At 39.3% G+C, this 9,915-nt stretch overlaps 1 long non-coding RNA gene across 1 annotated transcript; it reads right to left on the bottom strand.

The window, feature by feature from the left end:
* Window positions 1–5,296: 5,296 nt before the first annotated feature.
* On the bottom strand, window positions 5,297–8,797 carry LOC138809214 (uncharacterized). Its single transcript, XR_011366751.1, has 3 exons — window positions 8,704–8,797; window positions 5,871–6,216; window positions 5,297–5,782 (listed from the first exon to the last, which is right to left on the bottom strand). It is a non-coding gene; the product is annotated as an uncharacterized lncRNA (long non-coding RNA).
* Window positions 8,798–9,915: the final 1,118 nt, after the last annotated feature.

Consider the following 9,915-nt stretch of genomic DNA (forward strand, 5'->3'; position numbering starts at 1 on the left):
TTTTAGTTAATAAAAGTGTGACCCCACTAAATACATTAGAATAATAGTTGAAGAATATTGAGTTGAAAGAATCATTCATTGAGTTCTGTTAGATTATATTCCCTAAGTAGTTAAGATTTCATAATTAGAAAAAGAGTTCAGTCTTTCTTTGTTTTTTATTAAATTAGCTGATTCAAACAATTTTATATAGTCAATTAAAATAGGCTGTTCTCACTAAAATATGCTCAGGGAAAACTTAAAGCATGAAAATAAAAAGACCAAATACTTTTACTTCTAACTGGTGCCAGTGTTTTCCTCTTCCCTTAGATTTGAAACCTGAAACTATCTTTGACATTTATCTTTCTTTACTGTTCATATTCAGCTGGTCCTAATGATTATTTGCTCTTTCTTTGTCTTTCCCTTGTCACATATGTAGCCATTTCTGTTTAATCCAACTGTTACTTTGTGTGTAATTCAGTCCCTTAAAAAATTCCTGTCTCCATTATTTTCTAATTCATGCTGTATACCATGTCCACAAAAATTTCCCTCAACATCACTTTTCCCCTGCTAAAAATAAAGCAAAACAAACAATTTGAACCTCTACTCCTAATAAAGTCCAAATTCCCTAAGCAAGCACATTTTTTTTCAGGTCAAGGCAATCACTAAGACCTTTCTCCATCTAGATAGCAGAGCCTTCTTTGTCTCACCAGACAAATCAAAATTGTCCTTTGGCTCAGAGGATCCTCCCACCTGTAGCTTCAATCCTTCTATCCTGAGCCTTGTCACCATTTCTCACTGCTTGAATCCTTTCAATGGCTAGTTCCCAACTCTGCTTGATTTTAGGTGGATCCAACTTCATATAGTAAAGCTGATGGCATTCTCTGACAAAATATATGTGACCAAATTGATGTCTTCACCAGTGGAGGTAGCCTTTAATGGTCTCTTCAATATGGCCTACACGTACATTTTCTTTTCCCGTCTCTTCCTATGCAAATGATTTACTTCATCATAGAATCTACTTATGATTCCCTAATTCTCCCCCAATCTACATGCCCTAAGCCCATTATGATCATCTAGAGTGTATCTTCCCTTTTCAGAATCCTTATGACTCATCACCCCACTTCGATTTTATTTCTAAGGCTCTTCTCTGCTAACATCTGGATACAACTGGGAAGATTAGATTTCTGCTTCTGTGGAGTTTCCCCTTTTCTGACATTATCAGCTTATTCCTCTTGGGTCAAAGTCCCATCCAAATCTCTTTCTGTGTGACCTATTGATCTGTTAGTCTCCACTTGACCAAACAAGAAGAGTTTCAGTGAAAATCTAGTCTTTTCTTATTTTTCATAGGAGAGTTCATGATAGTGGCAGTGTGAGAGAAACATTAATTGTTCTCATGCCTAGGATTGGGGCAGTGAGAAGGATGCTCTTGTTTATTCTTCTCTAGGTATTGTGCTTATACCAATTGCCTAACTTGCCCCTCAGAACTTACGCACAGGAGGTACATATATGTGGCTATTATGATACAGATATAGATAAATGGGACCATTTTAGCCAGCTAATACAAGCTAACAGACCATTTAAGTAAGTGAGCAACTACTAATGATGTACAAGGTACAGTGATAGAAGGATACTGATTTTTCTCCCTTTCTTTTCCCCTGAACAGAAAGAATGCCATTTAAGTTCCTACAATTATGAATATGAGTTTCATAGGGCCAAATGAAGTTGCATAAGAAGGGCCAGGTGTAAGAGTAGATGACAAGGTTGGGGTAGTCTGTATGGAAACAATGAAGTAAGGAATTTCCACATTCTGAAAACAGCAAAAAATGTGTTTCTGTTTTTAAGAAGAACATGTTCATTGAACTTTTGGTGGGGTAAAACAACTCCAGCCTCAGTGAGAAGGCTGGATTGAAAAGTATATTTATCAAATGCCTCTTTATAGTGCTGCTGGGCTCTGCTTTGGATGTTTCCTACTTCCCCAAGCCATCAGCAGCTGGTGGAAATTCTGTCCTACCATTTCATACACCTGGGTCTTCTTTGTTGCTTGGAGCATTGCATTTCAACCAGTGTTAGTAATCCTTAGAGAAGCTCAATCCATACAAGTTCATCATTGTAGTTAACATATTTAAATATTTAAATACTCTTGAAAGTACATGATACAAAATAGACAACTGTATAAGTGAGAAATTTAAAAGAAAAAACGAATAAAGTGAATACTTAATGTGCTAATACCGATTTAATATTAAACTATATTAATCATGATGATTGTTATATACATTTGAAGATGCATAAAATTGATTTTCTACCTACTGGGGAATAAATGGGCTATTTAAAATCTCAGGCCCACAAACAAATCCCCTGAGGTACATGAGAGCACATTTCCCTCCTGGTAATCACCCACAATTAGAGCCAATTCTTTCAGATACATAAATTAAAGCAATAAAATGAGGTAGCTATAAATAGTACTGCTTGTTCACACTGAAGGAATTGAGCTGTACACTATAAATCCTCTCCCAAAATAACTTTGTTCTGCAGTTGCAAGAACTGATAAGAATAGGTTATGGAATCACCAGATGGGAAGAAATCCTATATTCTGGTGCAAATTTTTTTTTTCTGAGCTAGATTTGATCAAATCTCCCAAAGGGGCAAGAATCTGTAGTGCTTTGGTCAACCATATATATTCAATGAGTGTTTAGAGTAGATTAGAAAGAATAGAGATTCCCTGTATGTCCCTCACAGGTCAAATCTATGTATGTATCTCCCTGTCAGAGTTGAGAATTGAGTAAAGCTGTCGTGAGGCCTTTTAGAATTATAGTGGTATTATATGAGCGACAGCAATTTTGCAATAGTTAAACAAGTATATCAAGTAGCTATAAGAAGTCTACTCCTTTTGAAAAAATGTCAAGCTTATGTGAAGTTGAACTTCCATATTGTGGAGCCAAGTTCACGGCAGCAACATCACAGTCATTAGCTCTCATAAACAAAGCACTGCTAGTAGAGCCTGGACAGTGGCAGGATTGCCATTGGTTCTTTGTAGATATATGTTGCTATGGAGAAATTGAGCTCTACCTTCCCTGCTTTTTTTCTCAGTTCCATCTTCTCCCTGCTTCCTTAGTTGGGAATCCCTCCTCCTTCTGCCCCATTTGCTATTCTCAGTCTTAGGCAACTTCAGACATCTCTGCTCTACTTTTGTTCTCTGGCTATAAATATATTCAATGACCCCTCTAATGCATTTAATAAAGAACTTCCCACCACCCTCAATCATACACACACACACACACACACGCACGCACACACACACACACACACACACCCTGTTCCTTCTACTATGATATTCCTGCCTTCTTCATTACAGCCAGTTGAGTCCTACCCCATGACTTCGCTGAAATGATTTGACAAAGAACTCCAAAGTCCCCTTCACTACCAAATCTAATACTTTCTTTTCAGTCCTCAGTTTTCCTCTGACTCTGTGACATGTGACTCTCTTGACCAGTTCATGTTTTCCTCCTCTGAGCAAACATTAAATTTGTCTGTCTTCCATTCCATCTCAGTCTTTTTTTTTTTGGCTTAATGTTGGTATTATCCAGGGCTCTGTGTTTAGGTTAAGTCTATACCTGTGCTTCCAGCAATGGTTCCAAGGCCAACAATGTCTTCATCAGCAGGATCAGAGATGGATCATAGTAAAAGAATCGGAAAAGTCCTCTACTTTTCCCTCAATTAATAGTCCATTGACCACCATGTTGGATTATATCCAAAATCTTTGAGGAGGCAGGGAGATAAGAAAGAGTAACATGCTGGGCGCTGGTGGCTCTTGCCTGTAATCCTAGCTAATCAGGAGGCTGAGATCTGAGGATTGCGGCTCAAAGCCAGCCCAGGCAGGAAAGTCCATGAGACTCTTATCTCCAATAAACCACTAGAAAACCGGAAGTGGCGCTGTGGCTCAAGCGGTAGAGCGCTTGCCTTGAGCTGAAGAGCTGAGGGACAGTGCCCAAGCCCAGATTCAAGCCCCACAACCGCCAAAAACAAAAAGAAAGAAAGAGTAACAGAGGGGGTCAAATTTGATCAAGTATATTATATGTGTATAGGGAAAATCACAATAATGCCCATTTGTACAATTAGTGTCTACTGATTTAAAAGAGAGGGGGAAAGTCTTTGAAATATAAATGGATATTTAACTTAATGCCTCTTCTGCCAGGTCTGAAACTGAATGGAGAAGTCGGGCAGAAAGTAGAAGTAGGAGATAGAAAAGGGAGAGGGGGAAAGGAAAGAGGAAAATAGCAAGCATTGTGGGAAGAAAAGAAGTGTCCCAGTGTTTAAGTATGTCTGTGAAATATACACAGTTTATATATACGAAAGATTCAAGTGAAAGAGATAAGGATGTATAACTGGAGGAAAAAGCAATCTGTACGTATCATCATGATAATTGTCTTTGATAGATGTCCTAGTCTCCCAATATGGCTAGATAGATGCTAAAGTACAGGGCAAACAATATTCAAAACTCTTAACATATAGAAAGAACTAAATCTCTATAATGTTACTCTAGAGAAGTGGGATTGGGAGGCTTAAAAGGTGCAGTATCCCTAAAAGAACTTTGAGAATCATTTATAAGGGTGAAGTGCTTTTGAGTCTAATATACAGGTCTAAGACTGGGATTACCTTCTGAATTACTAGTCCCTCACTAGTAAAATAAAGGTGAGGTTCACATGAGATTATGCATATATATGCATACTCATACATATGTGCATATTCAATATTTGGTCATTGTAACATGGGCCTTTTCCTGTTGCTGTGGAATCAACAACCAGTATCCAAAGCTGAGAGCAAAGAAAGAAGTATCAAGAAGCAGGGGACAAATACATTGGGGGAAATACCACCACTCCATGAGAGAACATGTGCCTAACAGTCATGAGCCCCTGGGTCCAGTCCCCAGCACCCTAAAAAGGTAATAAAAGTAATTAAATAAATAAACACAGTCATGTATTGTTTAACAACAGGGATGCTTTTGTGAAAAATACATCATGAGTTGCTCTTGTGTGAATATCACCAACCTGGAATGGTACAGCCTATGCCACACGTAGGCTTTGTGGTCTATACATGGTAAAGCCTGTTGCCCCCAAGGCCATGGTGAACACATCAAGCATAAGAGAAAATAATGTAATCAAGAGACATAGTAAACATGAGAGGGATGAGGTTGTTGCCAGATTAACACAGAATACTTTTTTAATAGTAAACTTCCTTTCAATAAGAAGAAATACATTATAAAATAAGAATAAAAAGAGTAGTATAGTAAATATACAAGCTAGCAATTTAGTCACATAACATTACAAAGTAATGAGCCATTTATAAATGGCTTATAATTGTATATGATGTGCTTTTATATGATTAGCAGAGTTTGTTTACACTAGCATCACCATAAACAGACAAGTGATCCCTTGCACTGTCATGCTACAGTAGCTATGAACTAACTAAGGGATAGGAATTTTCAGCTTTGATATCATCTCAAGGGGAGCATTGTTGTATCCAGCATTGCTGGTCCAGCACTGACCAAAATATAGTTTTATAATATACAATTGTAATAAATGAACAGGGACTGATATCCTTTTGAAGGCTTGTCAAGAAGTAGCTGCACTTGTTCTATTTCGCCATGCTTTACCTGTACCACCATTTTAGTAGGCAGGAGCTGAGAGGAGAATTCTGGGGAGTCATCTGCATCCTCAGCTGCTGCATGGTGCTAAGATGCTTTTCTCACTTCTTTCTTGTTTGCCAGTTGGCTGTCTGCTTATACCACAGATGGCCTGGTCTACCTCTATCATATTTGACAAGTGAAGAGAATTATTAGAAGAAAAGGGAGAGCAGAGAGAAATTATGCTGCATCTTCCACACCTGATACTTACCATTTGGCGACAGTAATTTTACAGTGGATCAAAGGGATGAAATGAAAGGCAGTCTGGCTTGAGCCGGTCTCACCACATCCCACCCAAGAGAACTGACTGACAAAAAACAAAAACAAAAACAAAAACCAACAACAGTAGACGTGACCTTGACAAAAACCAGAATGAATCACCAAAGGCAGGGGCAGCTGGTGAGACTATGAAGTGGGAGGTCTACTATGAGACCTCTGAGGCTTCTGGGAAATTCACAAAGACACTTATGAAGAAGCCAGTGTTGTCCAGAAAGTCCTCATCTGTCTCTTCTGTCCTTTCTGCACAGAGGAGAGGTGCAGGAATAGACAAGGAAGCCCTAAAGAAGATAGAAAGAAACTCTTGGGCTAGGGGAAAGGACATGGTCATTATATTGGATCAACAACCAAGTTTTAAATGGAAGCAAACTGCATTAGGATTCTTTGTACAGAAAGTGACCAAAGCACTAGAGGTCTACCAGAGCAGAGCTGTTTTTGGAGGATTCAACAAAGAGGCTGTGTATAAGGCAAAGTTAAAGGCAAGTGACTATAAAAAATAAAGTGAAGTTCCTTTAAACCAGGATTGTTCAGTAAACCAGATGTGGTAGCCACTGTTTTCATTAACAACCAAGTGGCAACAGGCAAGTCTGAATGATGCATCTTTGGGGAAAGGCAGGGGTGATGAATCATTGCGTGATTATGAGGGTGGGGTTTCCCCTGAAGGAACTGGAACTGCTCACCACCAGCTGTCCTCAGAAGAGGTCAGTGCTGGGGCAGGAAATCAGAACTCTGGGGTCTGCAGTCAGGCTCACCACATTTCCCTCCCAGGTATGATACTTCTGGGGCCTTGAGGAACTTCCGCCTGGAGGGTAGAGCCCAGGAATCCAGCTTGAAGGATTTTCTGTTCCTGTTTCCCAGTCACCATCCTTGACCTTTACTGTGATTTGAGGACCATCTCAACTACGGCAAAAGTCTCATATTCTGAAGGGTATTAAGGGCAATGATCTACAGCACCACTCAGGGAATGTGAGGCAGCAGAGTGAGGATGGCAACTATTTAGGAATATTAATGATTACATTGTGCATGGTGGTACTTCAAGGATGGGCTCCTGAATACACAGGACCCAGGACCCTGAGAATCTCAAGGTTCATAAGTAATAAAACTAGTGTAAGTAAAGCCATTGTCACTTTCATCACACTGTAATTACTTATACACCAATGTAACAAGCTTCTTGTAACTACAGTGCTTAAAGGATGAATACTGTCCATCTAGTAAGCATTCCACTGGTGTTCTATAGCATATATTTACTGTGCATCATGAATTGTGCTAGGCGCCTTATATACAGACCCTATTAAAAATCTGGTAGTACAGATGAGGAAACTGAGGTTTTCAAATTTAAACCAGTCATCTAAGATCTTGTCACTAATTGTGGTAGATATTTGGGAGGTAAAGTGTAAGTTCCTACCTAAGCAATGGTTTAGACTTATGATTTATAGACTTTATGACAGAGCTTTTAGGTATGTATGCTAATGTGAGTAGTCAGACAACTCCTCTGTTTGTCAGTTTTTGTACAATAGTCAATCAACTACATGACATATTCATAACTTCATTATAAATTAGGCCTTGTTCGGTGATTTTACCCAGTTGTAGGCTATTGTTAACTATTTTGAGCACATTTAAGGTATTCAGTAGATTAGGTGTATTAAATGTGTTTTGTGACTTGGCAATGCTTGTAATTTGCCATGGTTTCATTGGGATATATCCCCATCATGAATTGAAGAACATCTGTCACAAGACATTAGTGGTCTAGTGGGAAAGATGATGTAATTACAGAGTAATTCATTAATGCAGGTGTGTATGAAATTCCTCAGGGACACGTGACTTGGTGTCAGGAGGGGAAAATAGATGGAAAAGTAGGGATTGGTCATAGAAGGTTTCTTAGAGGATAGGCCCCCAAGGCTAAGTTATAAATGATGTGTAGGAGTTAAAAAAGGAGGAGGGAGTACCCTGAGGTGAGTGACAAAAGGTTGACATTCCAGAAAAAAGGGCCAACAAAGTGATTTTCACAGTTGGGTAAATCTGCACTGATTGGGTAGTTGACTGGCATTGTGGGTCAAGTTACCTAGTAAAGATATTACATAGTTTTGGGGCTAGGTAATGCGGCAGGGGCTAGGAAGACTCCAAGCCTGTCAGAATGAAGTAAGAAAGGGTGGGATAAGAATGCTGAGTGGAAAAGAGATGAAGATATCAAGAGGCCAAGAGCCAGGCGTTTAAAATGAAGCTGTAGGAGTGGCAGAAACGTCTGGAGGTTGTTTTCTGACTACAGATAATGAAATTTAAGATCTCTGTAGTCGAGCACTCCCAGATCATGAGAACATTCACTGGCTGCCTGGAATGCTGACCTAAATGAGCGGGTGGCAAAGGTCATTGGCTTTAGAAGGATGTCCCAATATTTAGATGCTAAGCATATTCCAACTCTGTCTGTTATTGTACTAGTTACATGGTTTTCCTGAAACAAATGGGTTTGAAAATTACTTAGTGTCATTATACAAGAGCTGGTGGTCTCACTAAACATTGCCATTTTGCTCAGCTTTTTGTAAACACACTGCAAGGGTGTTACAAGCAAAGCCTGTGATTTTTGCAATAGCACCAATGTGATATTTCAGGTTTGTGAGTGTAAAGTGTTTATTTGTGACACTCTTCAACCTGATGTAATGAAAGCATATAAGATCAGTTCATTGGTTAACATGCATTGATTGAGCTCAGATAGGTATTACCTTAAAAATAAATAGGCCACCTAGCTTTAGAGATTTGGGTAAGCAGCATACCTGGAAGGCCCTGAGAGTCTTATCAGCCATCAGTGCTTGTCAAAGAATTGATAAAAATCTTAAGACACTTCCACAATTCCCATGCATTCTCTCTTGAGACAGCTTCCTAGTGTATAAGACACAGTTAATGACTATCAATATAAAAATACGCAGCAGAACATGGTCATGTTAAATAGAGTGCATCTCAGCATGTTACTATGTTTGTACATTGAACTATTGCCATTGTGAAGGTCTTGGTCTCTTGTCCAATGAACTCCTATTATAACTACTATTCTTTGAAGCAGGAAAAAGAAAACATTCAACAACACCTAAGAAACTTTTGTTTAAAAAGGATCACTACCAAATATAAGCATTATAGCTTGGCCTTTTGCCTTCTCTCCAATAAGAAGATTGCATAGAAATGCAAATAGAGAAGCTGGATACAATGGTCACATTTGCGATTCTAGCTAATCAGGTGACTGAAATCATGAGACTGTGGTTTAAAGCCAGCCTAGGCAAAAAGTTCATGAGATCCCCTCTATTTCAACCAATAAAAATGGAAAGAGGTAGCACATGCTTTTCATCCTACCTTTAATGAGAAGCAGAAATAGGAAGGTCAAGGTCTGGGCCAGCCCAGAGGGAAAGGAAGATCCTAGTCAGTAAATAACAGCAGCACACCCCCAGGTACAGCTAAAGTGGAGACCACCTGCAGAAGTACAAGATCCTAAGTTCAAATATCAGTATCAAAACAAAACAATAAAATGGAGATTCCCTTTCTGGCTTTTGCTGGTTAAATGGAGAAAAATGTCTCAGAGATTTTTCCTGCCAACGCTGGTTTTGAACCATGATTCTCAAATCTTAGCCTCCTGATTAGCCAGGATTATAGGCATGAACCACTGATCCCTGTTCACATAGTCTTTGACAGCCAGGGGCTAGTGGCTTACACCTGTAATCCTAGCTACTCAACAGGCTGCGATCTGAGGATTGAGGCAGCTCAGTCAGGAAAGTACATGAGACTCTTATCTCCAATAACCTACCAAGAAAAAGCTATACATGGAGCTGTAACTCAAGTGGTAGGGTGCTAGTCTTGCTCATCAAAGATCAAGGGTAGTGCCCAGGCTTTCAGTTTAAGCCCCAAGCACCGCCTCCCCTCAAATTTAGTTTGACAAATTAAAGGGGTGTAGTCATTTTCAAATGCTGCATGTGTCTATGCAACTCCATGGATCCTGAAAA

The sequence above is a fragment of the Dipodomys merriami genome, unplaced genomic scaffold, assembly GCF_024711535.1.
Source record: "Dipodomys merriami isolate MVZ:Mamm:240054 unplaced genomic scaffold, mDipMer1.0.p SCAF_49, whole genome shotgun sequence".
NCBI classification, from domain to species: Eukaryota; Metazoa; Chordata; class Mammalia; order Rodentia; family Heteromyidae; genus Dipodomys; species Dipodomys merriami.